The sequence below is a fragment of the Nelumbo nucifera genome, chromosome 1 (genome assembly GCF_055504915.1).
Source record: "Nelumbo nucifera cultivar China Antique chromosome 1, China Antique-T2T, whole genome shotgun sequence".
NCBI classification, from domain to species: domain Eukaryota; kingdom Viridiplantae; phylum Streptophyta; class Magnoliopsida; order Proteales; family Nelumbonaceae; genus Nelumbo; species Nelumbo nucifera.
Genome location: NC_142649.1, coordinates 217,073,453 through 217,086,827, shown reverse-complemented (window position 1 = coordinate 217,086,827; position 13,375 = coordinate 217,073,453). Strand labels below are relative to the sequence as shown.

General features: G+C 42.4%; 1 long non-coding RNA gene across 1 annotated transcript; it reads left to right on the top strand.

Moving 5' to 3' along the window:
- Window positions 1–2,096: 2,096 nt before the first annotated feature.
- Window positions 2,097–10,146, top strand: LOC148804515 (uncharacterized). The gene is made up of 2 exons (XR_016081109.1): window positions 2,097–8,187; window positions 9,042–10,146. It is a non-coding gene; the product is annotated as an uncharacterized LOC148804515 (long non-coding RNA).
- The last annotated feature ends 3,229 nt before the right edge of the window (window positions 10,147–13,375 follow it).

Here is a 13,375-nt window from a genome sequence, read left to right as displayed (position 1 = left end):
GAGTCAAGACATCTCTAAAAAGGGTATTAATCTTCAATAGTAGCCATTTATAAAAAAAGGATAAAATATAAAAACCTAATCCAAAGTTTTTGACAATTATAAAAACGTCCCCTAAGGTTTTACTTTCATAAAAACCTCCCTACAATTAATAAAAATCCTTAGTTAACTCCCATCCATCTTTGTTTTAGTAATGAAAACTTCAAAGTTACAAAATTACCCTTACAACTTATTAGGGTATCTTTCATTTTAATTTAGAATACAAAATTTGCCTTTCTAAACTTCATTAGGAGGGTTTAGATTTTGAAAATCCAACTTTCTATAAGTTTTGTGCAGGGTACCAGTTGGGAGGCTTGTGGAAGCAGGGAAGATCTTAAGTTTACAAAACCCTCCCTGAACCTGCCTCGTTGCCATCCCTATCTCTTTGAACCTGCCCCATTGCCATCTCTATCTGAATCTAATATTTTGATACATACATGATGGAATAACCTATTTACCAAAACATTAACTTTTATTTTATATAGGTTTTTTGGATGGCTTGATGACTCGACGTAACAAAGCCAAAAGCAACGATGTGAAAGCTCCTAGACGGATACTCCTAGGTTCTATACCAAATTTGAACATGCTAGGGTTTGGGACAAAAAGATATCTAATGTGCTACCACAAGTATGAGAATAAGTGTTATTCCAACACTCTCAACTAATTATGAAGTGCCACATTAACGAGAAAATTGATAGATCCCCAATAAAGATATTCATGGACCAGGCTTAGGGCTCGACTCATGAACATTCTACCAGTGTTCAAAGAACTAAATGGGGCATAGAACCGGAGAGGAGAGAAGTTTATGGGATAGAAGTTCAATTAGGGTAGAATTGTGATGATGTGGCATATACATATATATGCTATAGGTCATATAAATATTATATATAATATATTTTACAATTTTTAATATACTTAAATATAATATGATGTATTCTTAATTTTTAAAGCAAATGATTAGAGTTGAAGTTGCTTAATTTACATTTTTTTAAAATACATGAGTAACAAAGTAATGTGTAGAATAAAGAGTCATTAATTAATATAAATTAAGATGTGAACTAATGATAATTAAGCAATATATTAACATAAGAGGTCATGGGTTCGAATCTTGCTAAGAACATTTTAAAATTTCTATTAATTTAGGACCCAAGTGGTTTTACGAAACCAGACCAGTTCACCGGTTTTTCAATTAAACCGACTGACTAGCTAGTTTTCATCGGTTTTTTAATGAAAGCAATTAACCGGACGATTTGGATCAATTTTCGAAACACTTCATTTTACAAAAATTCAAGCTTGGCTTTGGGTTGGGCCAAGCTAAATCTTAACCGAGCCCATGAATAGGTCTATTCCCCAATCCCCACAAATGAAAAGGTAATTGCAAGTGAGACGAAAAGGGTTTGTTTGGAATGAACTTGTCTTGGAAATGCAAGTGAGACGAGAAGGGTGGAGGTAGAGTGACTGAGGAAATGGTAATTGCAGAAACACATTAATCAATAATAGGGGACAAAGGAAGATAGGTCTTTCTACTATTATCATTTAATTGTATTTAGCCCACAGACTAACTAGAAAGAAATTGTTTTCATCCAAAGTGGTTAGTGACAAAGCATAGAGCAGTGGTTATGAAAGAAAGCTTCTCACTAAATTACTTATGTGCTGGTGAATATTGGCACCGAAGCACAAATGGATGTCTCATTCTAATGTTAATTGTATGCTTTCTCGTTTGTAAAGTAGATTATGATTTCTGTAGTATAGATGAGAAATTGGATAGTGTACTCTCATTCACACCATACTTCTGACATGAATACATTCACACCTCGCCATACTAGGATAGTTGTTCTATAATGTAAACAAAAATGGGTGGACCACTCCATACCCTCATAATTATTTTGTAAAGTATGATGTAGTTCAGTCCACACTGTATGTTTTCATTTTATGCATCTCACCTACATGTGAATGATTTACGCTATTAATAAAAAATAAACAATAAAGTAAGCCCAATAGGCACGATGGGATAGCCCCCAGGGAAACCACAGGAGAAACCATCTTTTGCCTCTTTTCTTACTGCAAGTGCAAACCCTTTCCCAACCTCTTTAGATCCGTCGATCCTTGATATTGGTCTGAAGCTACCCTCCCTGAAGTGGTGGAAACCTGTGATAGAGTTCTCTGAGTAAGAGATCGAGAAATCACTCTCCCCTCTTCAATTTACCCTAGTTGGTAAATGCATCTATGGAAGACCTTCGTTTGCAGAGATTAGCAATTTCTTAATCATCACTTTTCATCTTAAATCAGCTTTGGTGATCACAGCCCTAGACTCTTGTCATATACTGATCAAGTTTGAGGATGAAGGTGAATATTTGAGAGTCTATATTCGGGAGATTTTCATCATCAAAGATTTCTTGTTTAGAATGCTAAAATGGACTCCGGGCATGGAACTCGGTTGAGAACCTTTTGTTGTTCCAGTATGGATCTCTCTTCCACAACTTCCAATTAATCTCTATAATGAGTCTTTTGTGCGTTCAATCGCCCAGGTTGCCGATAAGGTTGTCAAGGTCGATCAAGAAACTAGAAGACTTGAACAACTGCAACTAGAGTTTGCGTCGAGGCGGATCTCTTAAAAGAAAACCCTAATAGGGTTTGGATAGGGATGGGTAAAGAAGGTTTTTTGCAAAAGATCATCTACAGAAACCTTCCCAAGTATTGCGACTTCTATTTCAAGCATGGCCATAGTGTTTCGGAGTGTAAGTTGAAGAAAAAGAAAGAAACATCAAACCCGGAGCATGGGGATAGAAAGGAACAGATGAAGACTATGAAGCCATTGAAGATGAAGCAAGTTTCTAGCCAACTGGGCGTATTAAACAACTAGAAGGCATCGAAAATACAGGGAAACTTGTCCTCAAAATTCAGAGTGATGTAGAAGAGTTGGATCACCCTGATCTGACAAATGTTCAGATGGAAGTTCAGACTGTTGTAGAAGATGCAATCCCGTCTGGACCATGTATTCTGATGCGGGTCGCTACTGCGCCATTGTAGTCACGATAGCCTCCATCGAATATTCCGCTGTAACCACCTGATTTTCCGTACTGGCTGTTGGAACCGTATTGAGTGCTTTATCATTATTGAACGGTCTCAAACCACCGATGGTTATAAATGATTGAATAATGAATCGGGATATTGAATTTTGCCTCATCGTTGGCTTCTCTCTCTCTCCGGCCATGCTTCTGGCCATCCCCTTAAGCGGTGTTTCACTATAGCTTGGGGAAACTCGAAGCTCTCTCCCCGGCAATGGGAAGAGGTTATCAACATCTTGGTATCAGAGCAATTGAACCCCTGGGTAACCAAGGTATTGGCGACGGAGGATCATGTAGGGAGTCTAGAAAGGCCCCGTAAGGAGATGCACATGAAGTTCTCTGAGTTGATGGATTGTTTGGATCACATCGCTTCTTGATTGGATCAGTAGGAAGAATCTCACCACCGGTTGTCCACTGGTGGGGGGCTTCGGGAAGGGAGTAGAGAGTTCGGGACCAGCAGGGAGTGGCTTCATTTTCCCGTAGAAGTTCTGGAAGGTGGAGTTACCGAAGTTTGGAGGCACAGGGTTGGACGGATGGCTTCTCCTCATCCAGCAATACTTCCGCTTGTAGGAAGTACTGGAGGAGAATTGGGTTGCAGTGGCGAACCTTGGGTTTGAAGGACGAGCAGTGGAGTGGTACAACTGGTATAAGGAGCATTAGCCAGATCCAGCATGGCGTCAGTTTGTAGCTACCCTGGATGCTCGATTCAATGAAGCCCTAGGGAACAACCATGTTGGGCGGCTTGCGAAGCTCTCTCATCCTCCATCGTTCAAGAATATATGGAGGAGTTCCCGAGGATCTCCAACCGAGTAAAGGGGCTGAACGAAGAATCCCTAGTGGGGTGTTTTATCTCTGGTCTCAAGGCAGAGGTTCGAACAGGGGTGGAAAAGTTTGAGCCGACGACTTTGGCCCGAGCCTTCTAACTAGCACTATTAGAGGAGGAAGAATGGGTAGCACGACGACGGACGGTTAGGCCGGAGCAATCACGACTCCTTCCCTCACTGGCAGGTGACCCTCAGACAAACAGATTGTCACCAGGGAAGGTTCTGGAGATTCGTAGGCCCACACAGACAGATATGAAGGAGAGGTGGGAGAACGAATTATGTTACAACTGTGAGAAGCGGTACGTCCCTGGCCACCGGTGCAAGGTGCAGAAGCTGCTATGGATTAACTGGGAAGCAGACTAGAAGGGGACGACTCTGAACAAACCATGGGAGAAGAAGAAATGGATCCAACCCCAACCATCTCCCTGCCTGCTATCTTGGGAGCTAACACACCACAGACTATGCGCTTACATGGAACGGTAGGGGTTCTTTCGGTAGCCATCCTCGTAGACTCTGGATCACTCCACAACTTCATGGAGCCAAGGGTGACAACAAAAGCAAAGGTGGCGTTTACATCGGATACCAAGTTCAAAGTAACAGGGGAAAATGGGGATCAGGTAGCCGGGTAGGGCCGTTGCGATGGAGTCTGCATCCGGATCGAAGAGACAAAGATCACTACAGACTTCTTGTTATCCTTACCAGGATTGGATGCTGTACTTGGGGTCCAATGGCTTCGGACTCTGGGGCCAGTCACATGGGATTTCAATAGTCTTTCCCTAGAATACCAAGACCAAGCTGACACTCACCTTTTGCAAGCCCACCGACCTCCCAAACTAAGAGCAATAGATGGGGACAGAATGGAGAAATAGGTATATAAAGCTGGGTGTTGTTTTCTACTGCAAATACGAGACACCCACAATCTGACAGAGCCCACCATGGACTCTCAGATCCGATCAGTGTTGGAGGACTTCGAAGAGGTCTTTGAAGAGCCGATGGGTCTGGCCCCTCCTCGGGCTTTAGACCATGCCATCCCACTGCACAAAGGGGTGATGCCGGTGTGTGTGCGTCCCTACTGATACCCACATTGCCACAAAGGAGAGATCGAAAGGTTGGTTCAGGAAATGCTCACTAGTGGGATCATCTGACCGGGTGTGAGTCCGTTCTCCTCCCCGGTGTTGTTAGTGAAAAGGAAAGACGGAGGTTGGAGATTCTGTGTGGATTACCGACAGCTGAATGTGGTGACTATGAAGGATAAATATCCAATGGCCAACACCGATGAGCTTTTGGATGAATTGCATGGGTCGCGGATTTTTTCCAAGTTGGACCTCTGAGCAGGTTATCATCAGATCACAATTCGGGCCTCGAATGTCCCTAAGATGACATTTCGGATGCACGACGAACATTATGAGTTTCTAGTGATGCCCTTCGGGTTATCCAATGCTCCGACCACTTTTCAAGCACTCATGCATGAGATCTTTCGAGAATTCCAAAGGAAGTTCGTGCTTATCTTTTTGGACGACATACTGGTTTATAGCCGATCGACAGAGGAGCATGTCGGGCATCTCCGAGAAGTACTGGAGACTCTGAAGGCCCACAAGTTGCATGCCAAAAGAAGTAGGTGTTGCTTTGAGGTCGATAGAATGAGCTACCTCGGACATATTATCTCAGCTAGTGGAGTAGAAGTGGATCCTGTCAAAATTGAACGTATCGTAAAATGGCCCAGACCCAAATCCCCAATCGAACTCAAGGGATTCTTGGGCCTCATAGGGTATTATCGGAAGATCGTCAAAGATTATGGGAAGCTAGTTTGACCACTAACAGGACTGCTGAAGAAGGGAGACTAGGGCTGGAACCTAGAAGCCTGGGACACCTTCCAGAAACTGAAGGAAGCCATGGCATCCACTCTGGTGTTGGCGTTGCCAGACTTCAAATCCCCCTTTTATGCTGGAATGTGATGCATCAGGAACTGGCGTTGTCACCATTCTATCCCAACAAGGGAGACCTATCACCTTCTTTAGTTAGGCCCTGAACCCCACCAACGCAGCTAGATCCACGTACGATAAGGAATTACTAGCCGTTGTCATGGTTATCCAACGGCGGCGATAGTATCTACTGGGACGACAGTTCGTAGTTAGGAGTGATCATCAGAGTTTGGGGTACTTGCTCAAACAAAGAATCACCACTCTTTACCAACAACGGCTCCTCAGCAAAATCATGGGGTTTGACTTCACATTGCAATATAAGAAGGGTCGAGAGAACGCTGCCATCTGATGTTCTGTTCCGCTGTGTTGAAGGGGAAGTGCAAGCCATCTCTAGACCGTCACTGAAGTGGGTGGAAGAACTGCGCTGAAAGCAGGGCCAGGACAAATGGGTGGAGTTAGTGGAGAAGATCAAACGGGGTTAGGTATCCATCAGGGCCCGGACAACTGTGGAGAATGGACTAATGTGGTGAAGGGGACGAGTGGTTCTCGGGACGACCTTTGTATACCGTTGGAAGCTATTTGCAAAAGCCCACTCGAGTCCCCTAGGAGGACATATAGGGTACCACAAAACAATGCAACAACTGGGGATGATCTGCTTCCGGGAAGGGGTATCGTCGACAAATGTGCAAGTGGATCCGAGAATGAGAAACTTGCCAACTAAACAAGAGTGAAAACGTCCCCACTCCAGGACTACTGCAGCCACTATCGATACCCGAGTATGTCTGGAAGGATCTGTCAATGGACTTCATCAACAGTCTACCACTTTCCAATAAAAAATCAGCTATCATGGTGGTGGTCAACCGATTGACCAAATATAATCATTTTGTGGCTTTATCACATCCCTATACGGCCCAAGGAGTAGCTCATGCATTCATGCAGAATGTCTTCAAGCTTTACAGGATGCCGAGCAGTATAATGAGCGACAGGGACCAGTCTTCACTAGGAATTTTTGGAAGGAGCTATTTCGTCTAGAGGGGACACAATTACAGATGAGTTCGGCTTACCATCCCCAGTCTGACGGGCAGACCGAGGTGGTGAACCAGACTTTGGAGGCATATCTGCGTTGTTTGGCCGAACAAAGCCCGCAAACTTGGACCAAATGTCTGGCACTGGCAAGTGGTGGTATAACACCTCATACCATTCCGTCATTCACGCCACCCCATTTCAGGCGGCCTACGTGTGTCCCCCTCCCAATCTCCTCACCTACATCCCGGGGACCACCAAGGTACAAGCGGTGGACGAAGAATTGAAGGACAAGGAAACGACTCTAATGAAGGTCAAGGAGAACTTGACCCGGGCACAAGAAAGAATAAAGAAATAGGCGGATCGACGAAGGATGGAACAAGAATTTGAAGTAAAAGATGAGGTCTTCCTGCCATTGCAGCCGTACCGATAGACCTCCGTTGCGGCTCGCCGATCACAAAAGTTGTCGGCCAAATACTATGGCCCTTACACCATCACCGAACGGATCGGCCCGGTGGCTTATAGATTGGCTCTTCCCGCAGATAGTCGGATACACCCGGTAGTCCACGTGTCCTGGCTCAAACGTTCAATTGGGGATCCAACCCGTATCTGCCCTGAATTACCACCACTTACTCCTGGAGGGACCTCCTTCCCCATGGTAAAACAGGGGAACCGTGTGATCACTAAAATCCTGGTACAGTGGGAAGGGACGACCCCGGCCGATGCAACTTGGGAAGCTCTCAGCTAGAGGCAGCATTGATACCCATCAGCACCAGCACGCCTCGAGGACAAGGCGTTTTCCGAGGAGGAGGGGATGATGCGGGGCACTGCTGCGCCACATCGAATATTCCACTGTAACCACCTGATTTGCCGTACAGGCCGTTGGAACCGTATCGAGTGCCTTATCATTATTGTAACGGACCACGGATGATTATAAATGATTGAATAATGAATAACGGGATATTGAATATAGAATTTTGCCTCATCATTGGTTTCTCTCTCCCGTCACGCTTCTGGCCATCCCCTTGAGCGTGTTTCACTATAGCTCGGGGAAACTCGAAGCTCTCTCACCGGCAACGGGAAGAGGTTATCAACATATTCAAAGAAACGAACAGGTGATTGATGATATGGGTCATTGGAAGTCAAAACAAGTCTATGATTCTGCTAGAAAACCAGTCGGTGTGGCAACAATGGAGGATGATATGCCTCAACCAGAAGAGAACTAGATGCTCGTGGAAGTGAAAAAGAAGAGAGTTCAGAAAGTATACACCTCAGATGGGAACAGACCTGTAACTAGATCCCAAACGGATCCAGGTAAAAAAACTGCTGGTAATTTCATCATGAATGGTTTATTTTGGAATATTTGGGGGACCTGCTATCTCCCTTCGTTGCGTAGAATTAAAGAGCTTATTTCTCTACACAATATCGGAATCATTGCTTTCTCTGAACCTATGATTGGTGTTTCTAATTAAAATTGATGTTGTGGGTAGGAGAATTAATTTTCATAAGTATAGCCTAAATACTTCAAATAAAATTTGGATTTCTGGCGGGATGATTTGGATTGTAGTTTGATTTCAGACCATGAACAGTTTATGACTTTTCATGTGAAGGATACAAATTCTTTGTCCTTTAACATGCCTATTATTTATGCCAAATGCAATAGAATGGATTGGAGAATTCTGTGGGACAATTTGCTAAATTTTAGCAGAAATTGTCAAGAGCCATGGATGTTAGCCGGTGATTTTAATTTTATTGCTGTTCTTGATGAAAAGTTAGGAGGTAGGGAACTGGATCTGCAAACCATGCACGAGTTTACGGACCTTATAAGCTCTGCGGGTTTGATTGATGTTGGCTACACAGAGAGCAAGTTCACTTGGTGTAATAAAAGAGAGGGTCTTGACTGTATTTGGGGAAGGTTAGATTGGATTCTTGTTAATAACCTTTGGGCCCAAAATTTTCCAATGAAGTCTGTGACAAATTTGAATAGACTCTGCTGAGATCATTGCCTTCTGGTATTTACTGTGGAGGAGACCCTTCATTCTGGTCCGCAGCCATTCTGTTTTTAGAACATGTGGCTTGATCACCCAAATTTCATGCAAGAGGTGGAAAATAACTGGCAAGTGTCGGTGTATGCTGACCCACTCATGACTCTTTTTCTAAAATTGCAGACTTCGAAATTTCCTCAAGAGTTGGAATCATGATGTGTTTGGCAACATACATCAGAATATTATTAGAGATGTCGAAGACAGGGTCAACAAGCTGAAATTGACTATCTTAATTGTCAAAACATAGACACTAAAGAAGCCCTGGAGGATAGTCGTAAGAATTTGCATTTTATCTTGAAAATGAAAGAAAAATTTTGGAAACAAAAGTCCAGAATGAAATGGCTCTCTGATGGTGATCGAAATACCAAGTTCTTTCACACCTCAGTTAAAATTAAAAGAGGGAAATCTGAAATCATTGGTTAAAGGACCATAAAGGCTCTTGGATTGAAGAGGATGGGTGTCTAATGGACCTGGTAGTTAATTATTTTAAAGAGATTTTGACAGAAGAGCTGGTGGATATAGATGAAGATATGCTGAATGTGACCCCCAGTTTAGTAACAGAAGAGGAAAATGAACTGCTGGAATCCATTCCCGACCATGATGAAGTCAAAGCTGCAGTTTGGGCTTTAGACAAAGGAAGCTCACCAGGCCCGACGGGGTTTTACTGGCACCTTCTATACCTCTTGTTGGGGAATTGTACGTGAGGAGGTAACTAATGCTGTTCAATTTTTCTTCAGGGGGGTGCTCTTCCGGTAAGCTATACGTCCTCTTTCATCACTTTAATTCCGAAATGTCAGAATCCGGAAAGTTGTTCAGATTTAAGGCCTATTAGTATGGGGAATTTCTGTTACAAAATAATTGCAAGAATTCTCACTTACAGGCTCTCCAGTATTCTGGACAAATTGATATCCTAGGAACAGGGAGCGTTTATTAAGGGAGGAACAATGCTGATAGTGTTTCTCTAGTTCAAGAGATGATGGTTGCTGATATTGATCAGAAAGTCTATGATGGCAATGTGATCATTAAACTTGAAATGGCAAAGGCGTATGACAGATTAAACTGGAATTTCCTTAAGCAAGTTCTGCTCAGGTTCTGTTTCAGCTCAAGTTGGGTTAATTTAGTCCTGAAAACAGTGACAAATTGCTGGTTTTCAGTTATCTGGAACGGGAGCATTACAGGCTATTTCAACTCAACAAGAGGTCTCCGCCAGGGGATCCTCTTTCGCCTCTTTCGCCTCTTTCGCCCTACCCTTTTATCCTGTAGAGGAAGTCTTGAGTAGGTCTCTTCATAAATGTGCAGAAAAAGATGAAAATGTTTAGGGTCAGATAAGGGCAACTTTTTCCCGTGAATATCAATAAAAAGTAATATTTTTATAAAATAACTAAAATAGGATAACGTTTTAGTAAAAATATTAGTTACCCTCAAAAAAGGAGTTCACATCTGGTGCCCATGGGATGCGCATCAATTTAATAATTTATATTTTTTTAATCCTTAAAACTAAATAAAGAATGTAGTTTAGTGGTGAGGAAAGGGTCGAATCCTCAAAGAAGCAAGGTTAAAAATTATTATTTTGTTTCGAACAAATAAGAAAAAGTAAACAGATTTGGGATTTGTAGAAAATAAGAAAATAAAATATATTAAAGTTGAAATTAAATATTCAGAATTGAAAAAGACAAGAAATTAAATTCAGAAATTAAATAAAACTGAAATTGACAAGAAAATAAATAGAAATATGCTGAAATTCGGGTCCAGTGGCGGTAGCTTTCCAGGAAGACAAACTACAAGCCGTTCCTCCTCCGTGTAGCCTTCGAACCCCACGAGACACCTTAGCCTTGAACTAGGCAAACTCAGATATGCAAAAGGCAAAGAAAAACAGAAATTAAATCAAACCAAAATCGAAAATTGCAGAAATTACTAGAAAAACTGAATAACAAAAAGAAAGAAAATAAAACAAAATAAAAATGGTGGATCAGCTCCAGTGGCGGCAGTTGCAGGTTGGACGAACTGCTTGCAAGAACCCCTCCTGACAAGAACTGGGCGTCCTCCTTCCTATAACCCTTGAACCCCTCAAGAAGCCTTGGCCTTGTGAACTGGGCTAACCAACCCCTTCTCAAGGGCCCCTGGGTTCCTTTTTATAGAGAAGGGTGGACAAAATTGGGATTAGAGAGAAAGAGAGGGGCGGCTAGTGGGTTTATGTAGAAAATGGGCGCCCCTAGGGTTTAGGAATGGAGGGTTAGGATTAAACTAGAGGGATCTTACGGCTAGAGAGAAAAGGAGAGGGCGCCTATAAGTATGGAGGGCTGGGATTTAAGCTCCTGGGATCGAATGGTGGAGATTTGGGTGCCTAGGGTTGAAAGGTAGAGATTAAAAGGAGTGGGTGGTGGTGCCCTTGGGTTTGCTAAGGAGAGGGGAGTATGCTAATACAGTAGGAAGGGCACCTTTCTGGGTTTAGCAAATAGGATACACCCTCCTGTGCTCAGTTTTTCACAAAAACACCCAATCTCTTAGTTCAAATTTTCACCAGCTTCTCAAAATCTGTAGAAAACTTTGTAAATTTTCCAGTTTTTACCCAGAATTTGCACAGGGACCCTCAGAGGTCACCACATTGAATTTAGTCAGAAAAAAAGGGTATATATTAGTTAGTTTAAGGTCTAAAATACCCCTAAAATGATGCTCTTAAGGCATCAAAATACAGAGTTATCAACATCTCCGCCCCACAGCACATCCCCAATGTGTATTGGGAATATCTCCCGATGATGATATCATCGGGACTAGTGCTATCATCAGGAGGTGTTCCCAATACACGGTGGGGGATGTGTTGTGGGGCGGAGATGTTATCGCTCAAAAAAGTTTTGAACAGAATAGAAAAGATTTTTCAAATATTTTACGGAAAAGTACAAGTCCAATGCAGATTTCTGAATTCCACTACAAAGCTATAAATATTCAAAATGTCAAAAACCCCCACTCTATACACCAATGCCGTGAATTGGCATCAATTCCGAGGTGGCACTCACCCCAATTGCACTTTGGGCCTAAAAATTCTGACTTTGGGCTGAATCGTTATTCTTCCAATATTTTATGGTTAGATGGAGAATGGGAGAACAAGATGTTGCGGAAAAACCCAATTTAACAAATTTGAATGGAATTCAAATGTGAAAGTAAAATAGAGATAAAGAGAAACATGCACAGAGAACACACACAGATTTACGTGGTTTAACTTATCGCCTACAACCACGGGCAAAGAAGGAACAAAAATCCACTATGAAGTTGGTAATGGAGAAGAAATATAGAGTTGTGCCCTCATAGAAAACCCTAAGCCCCAAATACACCCAATGTCTCACTCGTCTCTCACAAGACTAATACTCTATATACAAGAGAGAAAACCGTGAAAAGACATAACTCTTCGTATTCGGTTTGGATCTATAAGATGAATATGGATTGAGTCCATACCGCCATGGGGGTTATTCCCCCGCACCCCCAATGGTCCACAAAGAACTCAAGGCACAAGCATAACAAATCTCCACCTTAGCTTGAATTCTCTCAAGCATCGTAGAATAGTAATCTCCCTCCACCTTCTCCGTCAAAAGCCCCAATGGGCAAACTCAAATGTTGCAAACACCAATCAAGTCCAAGTTATGCTTGAACTTAGCCACAAGAAGAGGCTTTGTTAACATATCAGCTGGATTATCTACAGTACCAATCTTCTTCACAATGATATCTCTTTGTTCTATAACATCACGAACAAAATGATACCTCACGTCAATGTGTTTCGTCATCTCATGGTACATTTGATCCTTAGTCAGATGAATAGCACTCTAACTATCACAATAGACAACAGTCACCTTTGGACCCAAAATGAGTTCACCAAACAACCTCTCAACCAAATAGCTTCTTTAACTACCTTAGTCATTGCCATATACTCAGCTTCAGTAGTAGATAAAGAAACTGTAGACTGTAAAGTAGCTTTCCAACTAACAGCACAACCACCAATAAAAAATACATAACCTGTGAGTGATGTTCTCCTGTCAAAATCACCTACATAATCTGAATCAACATAACCCATCAAACTGCCACTACTCCTCCCAAACTCCAAACAAGTATCTGATGTTCCTTTCAAGTATCTGAGAATCCACTTCACTGCCTGCCAATATGTCTTGTTAGGACATGACATATATCTGCTCACCATACTAACTACATGCGAAATATCAGGTCGTGTGCAAACCATAGCATACATAATACTCCCAACTGCACTGGAGTAGGGGACATGTGACATATTTTTCCTCTTCATTTATCTGTGGTGATAAATTTATTGAAAGTCTAAAGTGGGCTGCAATAGGAGTACTTACTGGTTTAGCATCTTTCATGCTAAAGTGCTCTAAGACCTTCTCAACATACTTCTATTGTGTCAAATACAACTTCCCTGCTTTTTGGTTCCTCTGAATCTCCATGCCAAGAAT